At 57.1% G+C, this 13,444-nt stretch overlaps 1 protein-coding gene across 5 annotated transcripts in view; it reads left to right on the top strand.

Annotated features, from left to right (window-relative positions):
* Window positions 1-13,444, top strand: part of PTPN3 (protein tyrosine phosphatase non-receptor type 3) — a 1,694,656-nt gene that overhangs the window by 1,040,127 nt on the left and 641,085 nt on the right. The gene's annotated exons all lie outside the window — the stretch shown is intronic.

Raw genomic sequence — 13,444 nt, 5'->3', positions numbered from 1 at the left:
CCAGGATTTAGAAACTGAATATCAAAAATACAAGGGCAAAGCTAAAATCCCTTCCAAGAAATGTAAACTTACAGGAAAGGCCAGCTTTGAAATCCCTTCCAAATAATCCAGAACTTTTGCTAAAAGAAGCTGAAAAGGGTGGCAGCGTGGTCCTATTACACCCAGATGATTGCATACTATGAGCAAACAGACAACTGACCTGACCATTGGTGTGTTATTAAAAACTAAAATCTAATCCTACCAAAAAAATACTTGAAAATTTTGAAACAGTACTACATTAAAGGTATCACAGAAACTTACTGACATTTTGAAGAATGGAACTACCTATTCGATGGCATGTGTGGCTGTAGATCCACCTGCTCTGCATACTCCTGCCATCAAGTACTGGGCCCAAAGTTGTGCATGCTGTTTTTCTTCGAAGAAATCTTTCGAGTCACGAGGCAGAGTGATTCCTCCTCTCTGTGATAATGCACATGGGCAATATGACAGTCATGCATGATCTACAAAAACAAAGAGGAGGACATGGTCTCCACAACTGTCACATCGGTCTCAGACCATCTGGGATTGGGCTGTACATCACAAGATTCACCAGTTTGTGGAATACCTTCAGGCAACAGACAACGACTTTGCAGACCTGCTCAGCAGAATGCAGCAACAAGTCCTCAAATGGGAACTCCACCCTCAAGTCCTCCTACCATACTTACAGAAGACTTTTTCACCACAGCATAAAACTCAAAATGCCCAAACTTTCCCTCCAGATTCCCACACCTAGTACCTGCACTTTTCTACCTTTCCCTCTCCTTCTATTTCTGGTTCGGAAGCTCAGGCAATCTTCTCTAACAAAGATCCTAGAAGCTTCCACATTGGCTCGATAGCCTTAGTTCACACCACTACTAGATCTTTCTGTGGTTCCACACAAGAAGCTCCCCAACAGACCAAACCTTTTCACTCAAAACAAAGGTTTTATCAGACACCCAAATCCCAAAACTCTCAACCTAACAATTTAGCTCCTTAAATAATAGAGTTTGGTTATCTTACCCTACCACCAGAATGTATGGGCATTCTTTAGGAAGCATGTAAACCCACCACTAGAGACTGTTATGCAGCAAAATGGAAACGTTTAATTTGCTACTGCCACTCCAAACAAATTGACCCTTTCAAAGCTTCAAAGCCACAGAACAAGACATTGGGGGTCATTCCAACCCAGACGGTCGGTGTTAAACGAGCGGCCAAACCGCAAACAGGCTGGCGGGAAAAAAAATGGAATTCCGACCCTGACGGAAACCGCCAACAGAGACCGCCACATTACCACACCGCCCGCCAAGGCGGCACAAACAAACAGCGCAGTGGTCACCGCCAACAGACAGACGGGAGACAATGTACCGCCCACTGTATTACAACCTACCAATCCGCCACCTTTTCCGGGGCGGTAGCCTCGCTGATAAAAACACGGCGGTAACAGCCATTTCGAAGGGAAAACGCTCACCTCCATACAGCCCACGAGGAATAAGGACAGCATGGAACCCGAACTCCACATACTCCCAGCGATTGTGTTCCTACACCTCTACCAGGAGCACGAACGCCGGCGCAGAAGACAACGGTGAGTACTGCACCTACGACACAGGGGAGGGGGGTGGAGAAAATATTACGGATACACACATACGCGACACACCCACCCTCATCCACTACAACACACACATCAATGCGTATCAACACATCAGAGTGACACCCCCCAGAAGAAGGCAAACACAAAAGGAAATGATTCTGAACATAGGAATATATTGTATTACTGGCTTCAAAATATAAATCTACATCAAAAACTGTTATATACATAAATGTACAAGTCCGAGCATTGTAGCATGTATTGTCCGTGGACCACTGGGCCCAAATCACAAGATACCTGACTCCAATGGAGAGAACACTGCAGGGGCATCAGATAGCAAAACTACAGGCACCTCAGGGGGAAGGGGGGGCACCTCAGCCAGATGAGTCCACGACGCCAGATCCACGAGGGACCTCCATGGCCACTGTTCAATCCTGGGGAGTGCAAAGCCACAGTCTCTCAAGTCCGGACAGTGGGTGGGTTGCCCACTGTTCAATCCTGGGGAGTGCAAAGCCACAGTCTCTCAAGTCTCTACAGTGGGTGGGTTGCCCACTGTTCCATCCTGGGGAGTACAAAGCCACAGTCTGTCAAGTTTCACAAGTGGGTGGGTTGCACACTGTTCCATCCCGGGGAGTACAAAGCCACAGTCTCTCAAGTCTCTACAGTGGGTGGGTTGCCCACTGTTCCATCCTGGCGAGTGCAAAGCCACAGTCTCACAAGTGGATAACAGTCTCCACTGGTTCTGGGTGGGGCCTGGTGCCCAGACTGCTTCGTGCAGCCCTGCCCGACTAAGATGCGGGCCAGCCCCTGGCGCTCATGGTTCAGCGGTGCTTGAGACGGCGGTGCCCAGTTCAGCGGTGCTTGAGACGGCGGTGCCCAGTTCAGCGGTGCTTGAGATGAAGGGCCCAGTTCAGCGGTGCTTGAGACGGCGGTGCCCAGTTCAGCGGTGCTTGAGATGAAGGGCCCAGTTCAGCGGTGCTTGAGACGGCAGTGCCCAGTTCAGCGGTGCTTGAGATGGCGGTGCCCAGTTCAGCGGTGCTTGAGATGAAGGGCCCAGTTCAGCAGTGCTTGAGATGAAGGGCCCAGTTCAGCGGTGCCCAGTTCAGCAGTGCTTGAGACGGCCGTGCCCAGTTCAGCGGTGCTTGAGATGAAGGGCCCAGTTCAGCGGTGCTTGAGATGAAGGGCCCAGTTCAGCGGTGCTTGAGACGGCGGTGCCCAGTTCAGCGGTGCTTGAGACGGCGGTGCCCAGTTCAGCGGTGCTTGAGATGAAGGGCCCAGTTCAGCGGTGCTTGAGACGGCGGTGCCCAGTTCAGCGGTGCTTGACATGAAGGGCCTAGTTCAGCGGTGCTTGAGATGAAGGGCCCAGTTCAGCGGTGCTTGAGACGGCGGTGCCCAGTTCAGCGGTGCTTGAGATGAAGGGCCCAGTTCAGCGGTGCTTGAGACGGCGGTGCCCAGTTCAGCGGTGCTTGAGATGAAGGGCCCAGTTCAGCGGTGCTTGAGACAGCGGTGCCCAGTTCAGCGGTACTTGAGACGGCGGTGCCCAGTTCAGCGGTGCTTGAGATGAAGGGCCCAGTTCAGCGGTGCTTGAGACGGCGGTGCCCAGTTCAGCGGTGCTTGAGACGGCGGTGCCCACTTCAGCGGTGCTTGAGACGGCGGTGCCCAGTTCAGCAGTGCTTGAGACGGCCGTGCCCAGTTCAGCGGTGCTTGAGATGAAGGGCCCAGTTCAGCGGTGCTTGAGATGAAGGGCCCAGTTCAGCGGTGCTTGAGACGGCGGTGCCCAGTTCAGCGGTGCTTGAGACGGCGGTGCCCAGTTCAGCGGTGCTTGAGATGAAGGGCCCAGTTCAGCGGTGCTTGAGACGGCGGTGCCCAGTTCAGCGGTGCTTGAGATGAAGGGCCTAGTTCAGCGGTGCTTGAGATGAAGGGCCCAGTTCAGCGGTGCTTGAGACGGCGGTGCCCAGTTCAGCGGTGCTTGAGATGAAGGGCCCAGTTCAGCGGTGCTTGAGACGGCGGTGCCCAGTTCAGCGGTGCTTGAGATGAAGGGCCCAGTTCAGCGGTGCTTGAGATGAAGGGCCCAGTTCAGCGGTGCTTGAGACGGAGGTGCCCAGTTCAGCGGTACTTGAGACGGCGGTGCCCAGTTCAGCGGTGCTTGAGATGAAGGGCCCAGTTCAGCGGTGCTTGAGACGGCGGTGCCCAGTTCAGCGGTGCTTGAGATGGCGGTGCCCAGTTCAGCGGTGCTTGAGACGGCGGTGCCCAGTTCAGCGGTGCTTGAGACGGCGGTGCCCAGTTCAGCGGTGCTTGAGATGAAGGGCCCAGTTCAGCGGTGCTTGAGACGGCGGTGCCCAGTTCAGCGGTGCTTGAGACGGCGGTGCCCAGTTCAGCGGTGCTTGAGATGAAGGGCCCAGTTCAGCGGTGCTTGAGACGGCGGTGCCCAGTTCAGCGGTGCTTGAGACGGCGGTGCCCAGTTCAGCGGTGCTTGAGATGAAGGGCCCAGTTCAGCGGTGCTTGAGATGAAGGGCCCAGTTCAGCGGTGCTTGAGACGGCGGTGCCCAGTTCAGCGGTGCTTGAGACGGCGGTGCCCAGTTCAGCGGTGCTTGAGACGGCGGTGCCCAGTTCAGCGGTGCTTGAGATGAAGGGCCCAGTTCAGCGGTGCTTGAGATGAAGGGCCCAGTTCAGCAGTGCTTGAGACGGCGGTGCCCAGTTCAGCGGTGCTTGAGACGGCGGTGCCCAGTTCAGCGGTGCTTGAGACGGCGGTGCCCAGTTCAGCGGTGCTTGAGATGAAGGGCCCAGTTCAGCGGTGCTTGAGATGAAGGGCCCAGTTCAGCGGTGCTTGAGATGAAGGGCCCAGTTCAGCGGTGCTTGAGACGTCGGTGCCCAGTTCAGCGGTGCTTGAGACGTCGGTGCCCAGTTCAGCGGTGCTTGAGACGTCGGTGCCCAGTTCAGCGGTGCTTGAGATGAAGGGCCCAGTTCAGCGGTGCTTGAGATGAAGGGCCCAGTTCAGCGGTGCTTGAGACGTCGGTGCCCAGTTCAGCGGTGCTTGAGATGAAGGGCCCAGTTCAGCGGTGCTTGAGACGGCGGTGCCCAGTTCAGCGGTGCTTGAGATAAAGGGCCCAGTTCAGCGGTGCTTGAGATGAAGGGCCCAGTTCAGCGGTGCTTGAGATGAAGGGCCCAGTTCAGCGGTGCTTGAGACGGCGGTGCCCAGTTCAGCGGTGCTTGAGACGGCGGTGCCCAGTTCAACAGTGCTTGAGATGAAGGGCCCAGTTCAGCGGTGCTTGAGACGGCGGTGCCCAGTTCAGCGGTGCTTGAGACGGCGGTGCCCAGTTCAGCGGTGCTTGAGATGAAGGGCCCAGTTCAGCGGTGCTTGAGACGGCAGTGCCCAGTTCAGCGGTGCTTGAGACGGCGGTGCCCAGTTCAGCAGTGCTTGAGACGGCGGTGCCCAGTTCAGCAGTGCTTGAGACGGCCGTGCCCAGTTCAGCGGTGCTTGAGATGAAGGGCCCAGTTCAGCGGTGCTTGAGATGAAGGGCCCAGTTCAGCGGTGCTTGAGACGGCGGTGCCCAGTTCAGCGGTGCTTGAGACGGCGGTGCCCAGTTCAGCGGTGCTTGAGATGAAGGGCCCAGTTCAGCGGTGCTTGAGACGGCGGTGCCCAGTTCAGCGGTGCTTGAGATGAAGGGCCTAGTTCAGCGGTGCTTGAGATGAAGGGCCCAGTTCAGCGGTGCTTGAGACGGCGGTGCCCAGTTCAGCGGTGCTTGAGATGAAGGGCCCAGTTCAGCGGTGCTTGAGACGGCGGTGCCCAGTTCAGCGGTACTTGAGACGGCGGTGCCCAGTTCAGCGGTGCTTGAGACGGCGGTGCCCAGTTCAGCGGTGCTTGAGACGGCGGTGCCCAGTTCAGCGGTGCTTGAGACGGCGGTGCCCAGTTCAGCGGTGCTTGAGACGGCGGTGCCCAGTTCAGCGGTGCTTGAGACGGCGGTGCCCAGTTCAGCGGTGCTTGAGATGAAGGGCCCAGTTCAGCGGTGCTTGAGATGAAGGGCCCAGTTCAGCGGTGCTTGAGACGGCGGTGCCCAGTTCAGCGGTGCTTGAGACGGCGGTGCCCAGTTCAGCGGTGCTTGAGACGGCGGTGCCCAGTTCAGCGGTGCTTGAGACGGCGGTGCCCAGTTCAGCGGTGCTTGAGATGAAGGGCCCAGTTCAGCGGTGCTTGAGATGAAGGGCCAAGTTCAGCGGTGCTTGAGACGGCGGTGCCCAGTTCAGCGGTGCTTGAGACGGCGGTGCCCAGTTCAGCGGTGCTTGAGATGAAGGGCCCAGTTCAGCGGTGCTTGAGATGAAGGGCCCAGTTCAGCGGTGCTTGAGATGAAGGGCCCAGTTCAGCGGTGCTTGAGACGTTGGTGCCCAGTTCAGCGGTGCTTGAGACGTCGGTGCCCAGTTCAGCGGTGCTTGAGATGAAGGGCCCAGTTCAGCGGTGCTTGAGATGAAGGGCCCAGTTCAGCGGTGCTTGAGACGTCGGTGCCCAGTTCAGCGGTGCTTGAGATGAAGGGCCCAGTTCAGCGGTGCTTGAGACGGCGGTGCCCAGTTCAGCGGTGCTTGAGATGAAGGGCCCAGTTCAGCGGTGCTTGAGATGAAGGGCCCAGTTCAGTGGTGCTTGAGATGAAGGGCCCAGTTCAGCGGTGCTTGAGACGGCGGTGCCCAGTTCAGCGGTGCTTGAGACGGCGGTGCCCAGTTCAACAGTGCTTGAGATGAAGGGCCCAGTTCAGCGGTGCTTGAGACGGCGGTGCCCAGTTCAGCGGTGCTTGAGACGGCGGTGCCCAGTTCAGCGGTGCTTGAGATGAAGGGCCCAGTTCAGCGGTGCTTGAGACGGCAGTGCCCAGTTCAGCGGTGCTTGAGACGGCGGTGCCCAGTTCAGCGGTGCTTGAGACGGCGGTGCCCAGTTCAGCGGTGCTTGAGACGGCGGTGCCCAGTTCAGCGGTGCTTGAGACGGCGGTGCCCAGTTCAGCGGTGCTTGAGACGGCGGTGCCCAGTTCAGCGGTGCTTGAGATGAAGGGCCCAGTTCAGCGGTGCTTGAGACGGCGGTGCACAGTTCAGCGGTGCTTGAGATGAAGGGCCCAGTTCAGCGGTGCTTGAGACGGCGGTGCCCAGTTCAGCGGTGCTTGAGATGAAGGGCCCAGTTCAGCGGTGCTTGAGACGGCGGTGCCCGAGACGGCGGTGCCCAGTTCAGCGGTGCTTGAGATGAAGGGCCCAGTTCAGCGGTGCTTGAGACGGCGGTGCCCAGTTCAGCGGTGCTTGAGACGGCGGTGCCCAGTTCAGCGGTGCTTGAGACGGCGGTGCCCAGTTCAGTGGTGCTTGAGATGAAGGGCCCAGTTCAGCGGTGCATGAGATGAAGGGCCCAGTTCAGCTGTGCTTGAGATGAAGGGCCCAGTTCAGTGGTGCTTGAGACGGCGGTGCCCAGTTCAGCGGTGCTTGAGACGGCAGTGCCCAGTTCAGCGGTGCTTGAGAAGAAGGGCCCAGTTCAGCGGTGCTTGAGATGAAGGGCCCAGTTCAGCGGTGCTTGAGATGAAGGGCCCAGTTCAGCGGTGCTTGAGATGAAGGGCCCAGTTCAGCGGTGCTTGAGATGAAGGGCCCAGTTCAGAGGTGCTTGAGACGGCGGTGCCCAGTTCAGCGGTGCTTGAGATGAAAAGCCCAGTTCAGCGGATCTGGCCATGGCGTGGAGCTCATTTGCCACCTGTCCTGTGGCTGGCGGTCCCTTCCTGCCCATCTGTCCTGTGGCTGGCGGGGCCCTCCTGGGCTGCAGTGCCGGGCATGTTGTTGACCTCCTGCCCACCTGGGATGGGGCTGGCGGGGCCCTCCTGGCCAGCTGGGCTGATGGCGGTCTTGTCGGGCATGCTGCCCTTCCCAGCCTTCTCTGATCGCCTGTGGCCCTTCCCGACCTTGGGCGGTGTGACAGCTGTCTCCACACCTCCTGCCGGAGCCATGGTAGGGGTTTTTGTGTCTGGCCGGCCACTGCCCATCTTTGATTGTTTTTCCGGGTGTGGGCTGCCCGTGCCTTGGCTCCGTACTGAACTGGCAGCCCTGGAGGGTGGGGGACTCCATAGTCCATGGCAGACTGTCATGACAGGGCCCGGTTTTGTGGTGGCTGAGGTGCTGACTGGAGTCCTATGACATGGACGGGGTGGGGGAGTTGGTGGAAAGAGGTTAAGTTTGGACAGGAAAAGCTTTTTAGGAGCAATGGGAGGGGTAGGTGTAGTGGGTATGGGAGTGGAGGAAGAGGATGTGGTTGTAGGAGTTTGAAGCCGGTGTCTTTGGGTGCAGGTGCTTGGGCTGGAGGCTGTCATGAGGTGGATGGCTGTTGGGTGGGTGGCTCCCTGCGTTTGTGTATCTTGGAAGAGGGGGTCACAGACACACTGGGAGAGGACACAGGGGACGTGTAAATGGCAGTGGGGGTGGTGACTGCACGTGTGCGGGGGGTGCTGGTGTGTGTGCTGCTGAGGGACGTAGTGGCTGAAGATGTAGTGCATGCAGGTGTGAGTGGAGACGTGACAGGGAGGGAGGAGGGAGACGAGGAGGAGGGGGACACAGTGGAGGCAGTGGGTGTTGGTATGTCTGTATGCGGATGTTGCTTGTGTGAATGCCTGTGTGATGTGTGGTACTTATGTCTGCCTGAGCTTCCCTTGGGTGTTGAGGTGTGTGCAGGCTGGTCTGATGGTGTGTCTGGGATAGGCAGAGGTACAGGTGATAGGGTCTGGGTGGAGGAAGTTGGAGGGGGGAGGCTAGAGACAGGGACAATGGCTGCCATCAGTGCTGAGGCCAGAGTGTTGAACGATCGCTGAAGGGCAGCCTGACCAGAATGAATGCCCTCCAGGTATGCATTACTCTGGTGCACCTCTCTTTCGACACCCTGGATGGCATTCAATATGGTAGACTGCCCAACAGTAAGCGTCCTCAGGAGGTCAATGATCTCCTCACTGAGGGCAGCAGGGGTGACTGGGGCAGGGCCTGAGGTGCCTGAGGTGAAGGAGATGCCCACCTTCTTGGGTGAGTGGGCACGGGGCAAACGCTGAGGGGCTGCTGGGAGGGCGGTGCTGGTGCGCTGGGTGGCGGCTGTACCTGTTGTTGCGGGGGGCACAGATGTTGCCGCCACCACAAGGGAGCTCCCTTCAGAGGACGAGTCCGTGTCACTTATGTCTGCCCGAGTCCCCGCTGTGGAGCTCCCCTCGCCCTCCGTCCCACTGGTGAAATCGGAATCCGTTGCATGGCCCTCCATGGCCATGTGGGATGCAGCTCCCTTGTGCTCCTATGCCACTTCACCTCCGCCTGATGATGCTAATGCACACATGAACAGGAAAACCACAAAAAAGGAGGGGGGGGGGAAATAAAGACATGTTGAGTGCATGCATTGACGACACCGTTGGCGGACAGGACAGACACAGAAGCCCCCTGCACTACGCCGCGCACTTGGGGTCCACTACTCAATCCGTGGGACATGGCCTACAAGCCTCTGGACGACATCTGCACACATAGATGACACAGGGTCATGAATAGCTGTACTTGGCACCCTACAGAGGTGGGGGGCGGGGGCACAGGGCCATGCCTTACGGAGGGGCCTAGCCTACAGAAATCGCCCTGGCCTAGGGATACCCACAGCCCTCCTCCCCCACCCAGACACCTCCACTGCACGCAAAGTCACCAGAATAAGAGTGTACTCACCCCCTTGTGTCTGCTGTGATGTCCTCACGCGCCCATCCAAATCGGGGTAGGCCACCGCCAGGATCCGGAACATCAGGGGGGTCAAAGTCCGACTGGCACCCCTCCCACGTTGGGAGGCCATCCCCAGCTTAGCCTCCGCCATCTTCCTGCTCCAGCGTCGGATGTCCTCCCATCTCTTCCGGCAGCGGGTGCCCCGTCTGTGGTGGACCCCCAGGGTCCGGACGTCCTTGGCGATGGCACGCCAAATATCAATCTTCTGGTGGGCGCTGACCTATGTGAAATGTACAGGGGGAGAAAAAGTCATCACCTTCTGCACCCTCAATGTGAGTGGCCCCCCATCCCTACCCTTGCCATGTGGCACATGCTCTCATCCGTCGTTTGATGCAGGCCTCAATCGCTCCCCTCCCCACCATCTTTCATCCACACCACTCAACACAGGCATTGGCCGCTAAGCATGGCCCCAGTGTACTTACCTGTTGGTCTGGAGGACCGTAGAGTAGCGCATACTGGGGGAGGACCCCATCCACGAGTTTCTCCAATTCCTGAGCAGTGAAGGCAGGGGCCCTTTCCCCCGTCGCATGAGCCATTGTCTCTTCCAGACCGAGGTCACAGCAGCACTTGCAGTGTAGGTCCTCTCCTGTCGAAGATCAGGTATCGAGTGATTAAGCCAATAGAAAATGACGGTCACACCCGCGGCGGTGCGTACCGCGACCGCCGGCGCACATCATCATTGGCTCCTGAGACCCATAGGGTTCAATGTTAACCAATGCTGCTTAGCGCCGCGGTCTTTGACCGCCTACCGCCACGGTGTGCCACGCCAGCGCATTTACCTCACATCCCATTGTCGCACTTCACAGGTCAGGCAGCCGCCATTTCAAGGGCCCACATGGCTTACTTTTTACTGCGTCACACATACCTAGGCCTTGCATCAACACACATACAAGCCATTCAATGCATTGGGAATCGTGTTTTGTGCAAGCTGTGGTTACGTACCTGTGGGTTGATTGACTCTGTGCTCACTGTTGTCCTTCATAGGCACCGTCTGCTGGGACATGCGAGGAAATGGAGGAATCTTCCAGTGTACAGACCGCTGGTAGACCTGTCGACAATGGAGGAAAGACATGTCATACTGATATACAGGCTTGACCGAGCCACTATTCATGAACTGTGTGCCCAGCTGGAGCCAGACCTGATGTCACCAATCCGCCAACCCACAGGGATCCCCCCTCTAGTGCAGGTGCTGTCAGGACTCCATTTCTTTGCAAGTGGGTCATTTCAAACAACAGTGGCCATATCATCAGGGATGTCCCAGCCTATGTTTTCCAAGGTGTTGTCCAGAGTGTTGTCTGCCCTGCTGAAACACATGCGGAGCTACATCGTTTTCCCTGAGGTGGGGGATTTGCCTACAGTGAAGGGTGATTTATATGCCCTTGGACATATCCCCAACATCATAGGTGCCATTGATGGGACCCATGTGGCTTTAGTACCCACCAGCAGGAGTGAACAAGTGTACAGAAACAGGAAGAGTTATCATTCTATGAATGTACAGATGGTGTGTTTGGCAGACCAGTACATCTCCCATGTTAATGCTAAGTTCCCTGGCTCAGTGCATGACGCGTACATCATGCGGAATAGCAGCATCCCTTACGTGATGGGTCAACTCCAGAGGCAACGTGTGTGGCTAATTAGTGACTCGGGTTACCCCAACCTGTCATGGCTACTGACCCCAGTGAGGAATCCCAGGACAAGGGCAGAGGAACGGTACAATGAGGCCCATGGGAGAACTAGGAGGGTGATCGAGCGGACCTTCGGCCTCCTGAAGGCCAGGTTCAGGTGCCTCCATATGACAGGTGGATCCCTATTGTACTCACCAAAGAAGGTGGGCCAGATCATCGTGGCCTGCTGTATGCTTCACAACCTGGCTTTGCGACCCCAGGTGCTTTTTCTGCAGGAGGATGGTCCAGATGGTGGTGTTGTAGCAGCTGTGGAGCCTGTGGAGAGTGAAGACGAGGAAGCCGAAGAGGACGACATAGACAACAGGAACGCAGTAATACAGCAGTATTTTCAATGACACACAGGTAAGATTCCAACCCGGCATATTACATATACTTAACCCCTACTACCTCTCTACTGTCTGACCTTTTCCCCCAGTGTATGGTAACTGAGTTGTGACTTTCCCTTCCGATTTCAGAGATGTGGGCCCCACTGCGTGACATCTGCTTTGTTTCCCCATGGACTACAGCTGTGTGACAGTGGTATGTTGGCATCACAATGTAAATATGCATTTTTGGCACGGTAATTTCTAATACATTTGTACAAACTCACAGCCAGACTCCTGATTGTTTTGTGCAATAACTGTGTTTATTTCAGTGCTCTATATTGCTGGGTGATTGCAAATCGGTGAGGGGTGATGGTGGAGGATTGTCCATGGCAGAGTCCAGACTATTAGTATCACAGGTGCATTGTCCAAATGCCTGTGAAAAGTGGAGCATGGGCAGTATAAGGATGGACAGGGTGTCAATGTGGGACAGTGGGATGACAATCAGGGAGGTATCCTTTCCTGGCGGGGGTCTTGGCATCTTACTCTGTCTTCTTCCTGGATCTCAGGGCCCGCTTGCGGGGTGGTTCTCCTTCTGCAGGGGGTGGGGTGCTGGTGGCCTGTTGGTCCTGTGGCGGGGCCTCCTGTCCACTAGCGCCGGCAGAGGTGGTGGTAGGCAGTTCTTGGTCCATGCTAGTGTCAGGGGCCCTTTGTGGTGCCACAGTGTTCCGCAATGTGGTGACTACCTGATTCAGAGCCCCTACAATGGTGGCCAGGGCGGAACTGATGTTTCGTAGTTCCTCCCTGAACCCCAAATACTGTTCCTCCTGCAGAAGCTGGATCTCCTGAAACCTGGACAGGACCGTCGCCATCGTCTCCTGGGAGTGGTGGTAGGCTCCCATGATGGAGGAGAGGGCCTCGTGGAGAGTGGGTTCCCTGGGCCTGTCCCCTCCCTGTCGCACAGCAGCCCTCCCAGTTCCCCTGGGCCTCTGTCCCCTGGACCGTGTGCCCACTACCACTGCCCCCAGGTCCCTGTTGTTGTTGGGGTGGTGGGTTAACCTGGGTGCCCTGTAGTGGTGGACACACCGCTGATTGACGTGTCCTGGATACAGAGGTATGGGCCCGCTGGGTGGGTGCTGTGCTGGTGTTCCCAGAGGGGGGAAGGTCTGCTATGGGCTGTGGCTGTCTGAGGGGAACCGACTGTCCAGAGGTCCCCGATGGGCCGGGCTGGTCATCTAGATCCAGGTCGACAGAGCTGCTGTCCTCACTGTGGGCCCCTTCTGGGGGTGGAGTGGACATTTTTGGACCCTCCTGCGCGGTGACGTGGCGTTCGGGTCCTGCAGGGGTATAAAAGTATGGTTATTGCATTTGTGTGTGCCATAGCGTGTAATGGGTGGGTGCCCGTGTACCCCAGTGCTGGCATTCCCGTGTGGGGGCTTTTGTGACGGTGGTTTGGGGGGGGATGGGTATGTGCAGTGGGCATGCTTTGTTGATGGATGTCCATGCTTTGTGGTCGCTTGCAGGGCTTGGGAGTGGGATGGGTGGGCTGTGATGGGGAGACATTTGCAAGGAGCAGGATGTGATGGGGGTGAGGGTGAGGGTGGGGGTATGAGTTGGCATGCTGGTGGGGTGGGGGGGATGAAGTAGTGAAGATGAGACTTACCAGAGTCCATTCCTCCAGATACTCCTGCGAGGCCCTCAGGATGCAGGATTGCCAAGACCTGCTCCTCCCATGTTGTAAATTCTGGGGGAGGAGGTGGGGGTCCGCCGCCAGTCTGCTGCACCGCGATGTTGTGCCTGGATACCATTGAACGCACCTTCCACCGAAGGTCGTTCCACCGCTTCCTGATGTCGTCCCTATTTCTTGGGTGCTGTCCCACAGCGTTGACCCTATCGACTATTCTGCTCCATACCTCCATCTTCCTGGCAATGGTGGTGTGCTGCACCTGTGTTCCGAAGAGCTGTGGCTCTACCCGTACAATTTCCTCTACCATGACCCTGAGTTCATCCTCCGAGAACCTGGGGTGTCTTTGTGGTGCCATGGGGTGGTGTGGGTGATGTGTGGGGTGGATTGTGTGGTGATGTGTATTGTTGTGTGAAGTGCGTGGAAATAT

This window comes from Pleurodeles waltl, chromosome 2_2, assembly GCF_031143425.1.
Source record: "Pleurodeles waltl isolate 20211129_DDA chromosome 2_2, aPleWal1.hap1.20221129, whole genome shotgun sequence".
In the NCBI taxonomy this organism is placed as follows: Eukaryota; Metazoa; Chordata; class Amphibia; order Caudata; family Salamandridae; genus Pleurodeles; species Pleurodeles waltl.
This window is presented reverse-complemented; position numbering and strand designations above follow the sequence as displayed.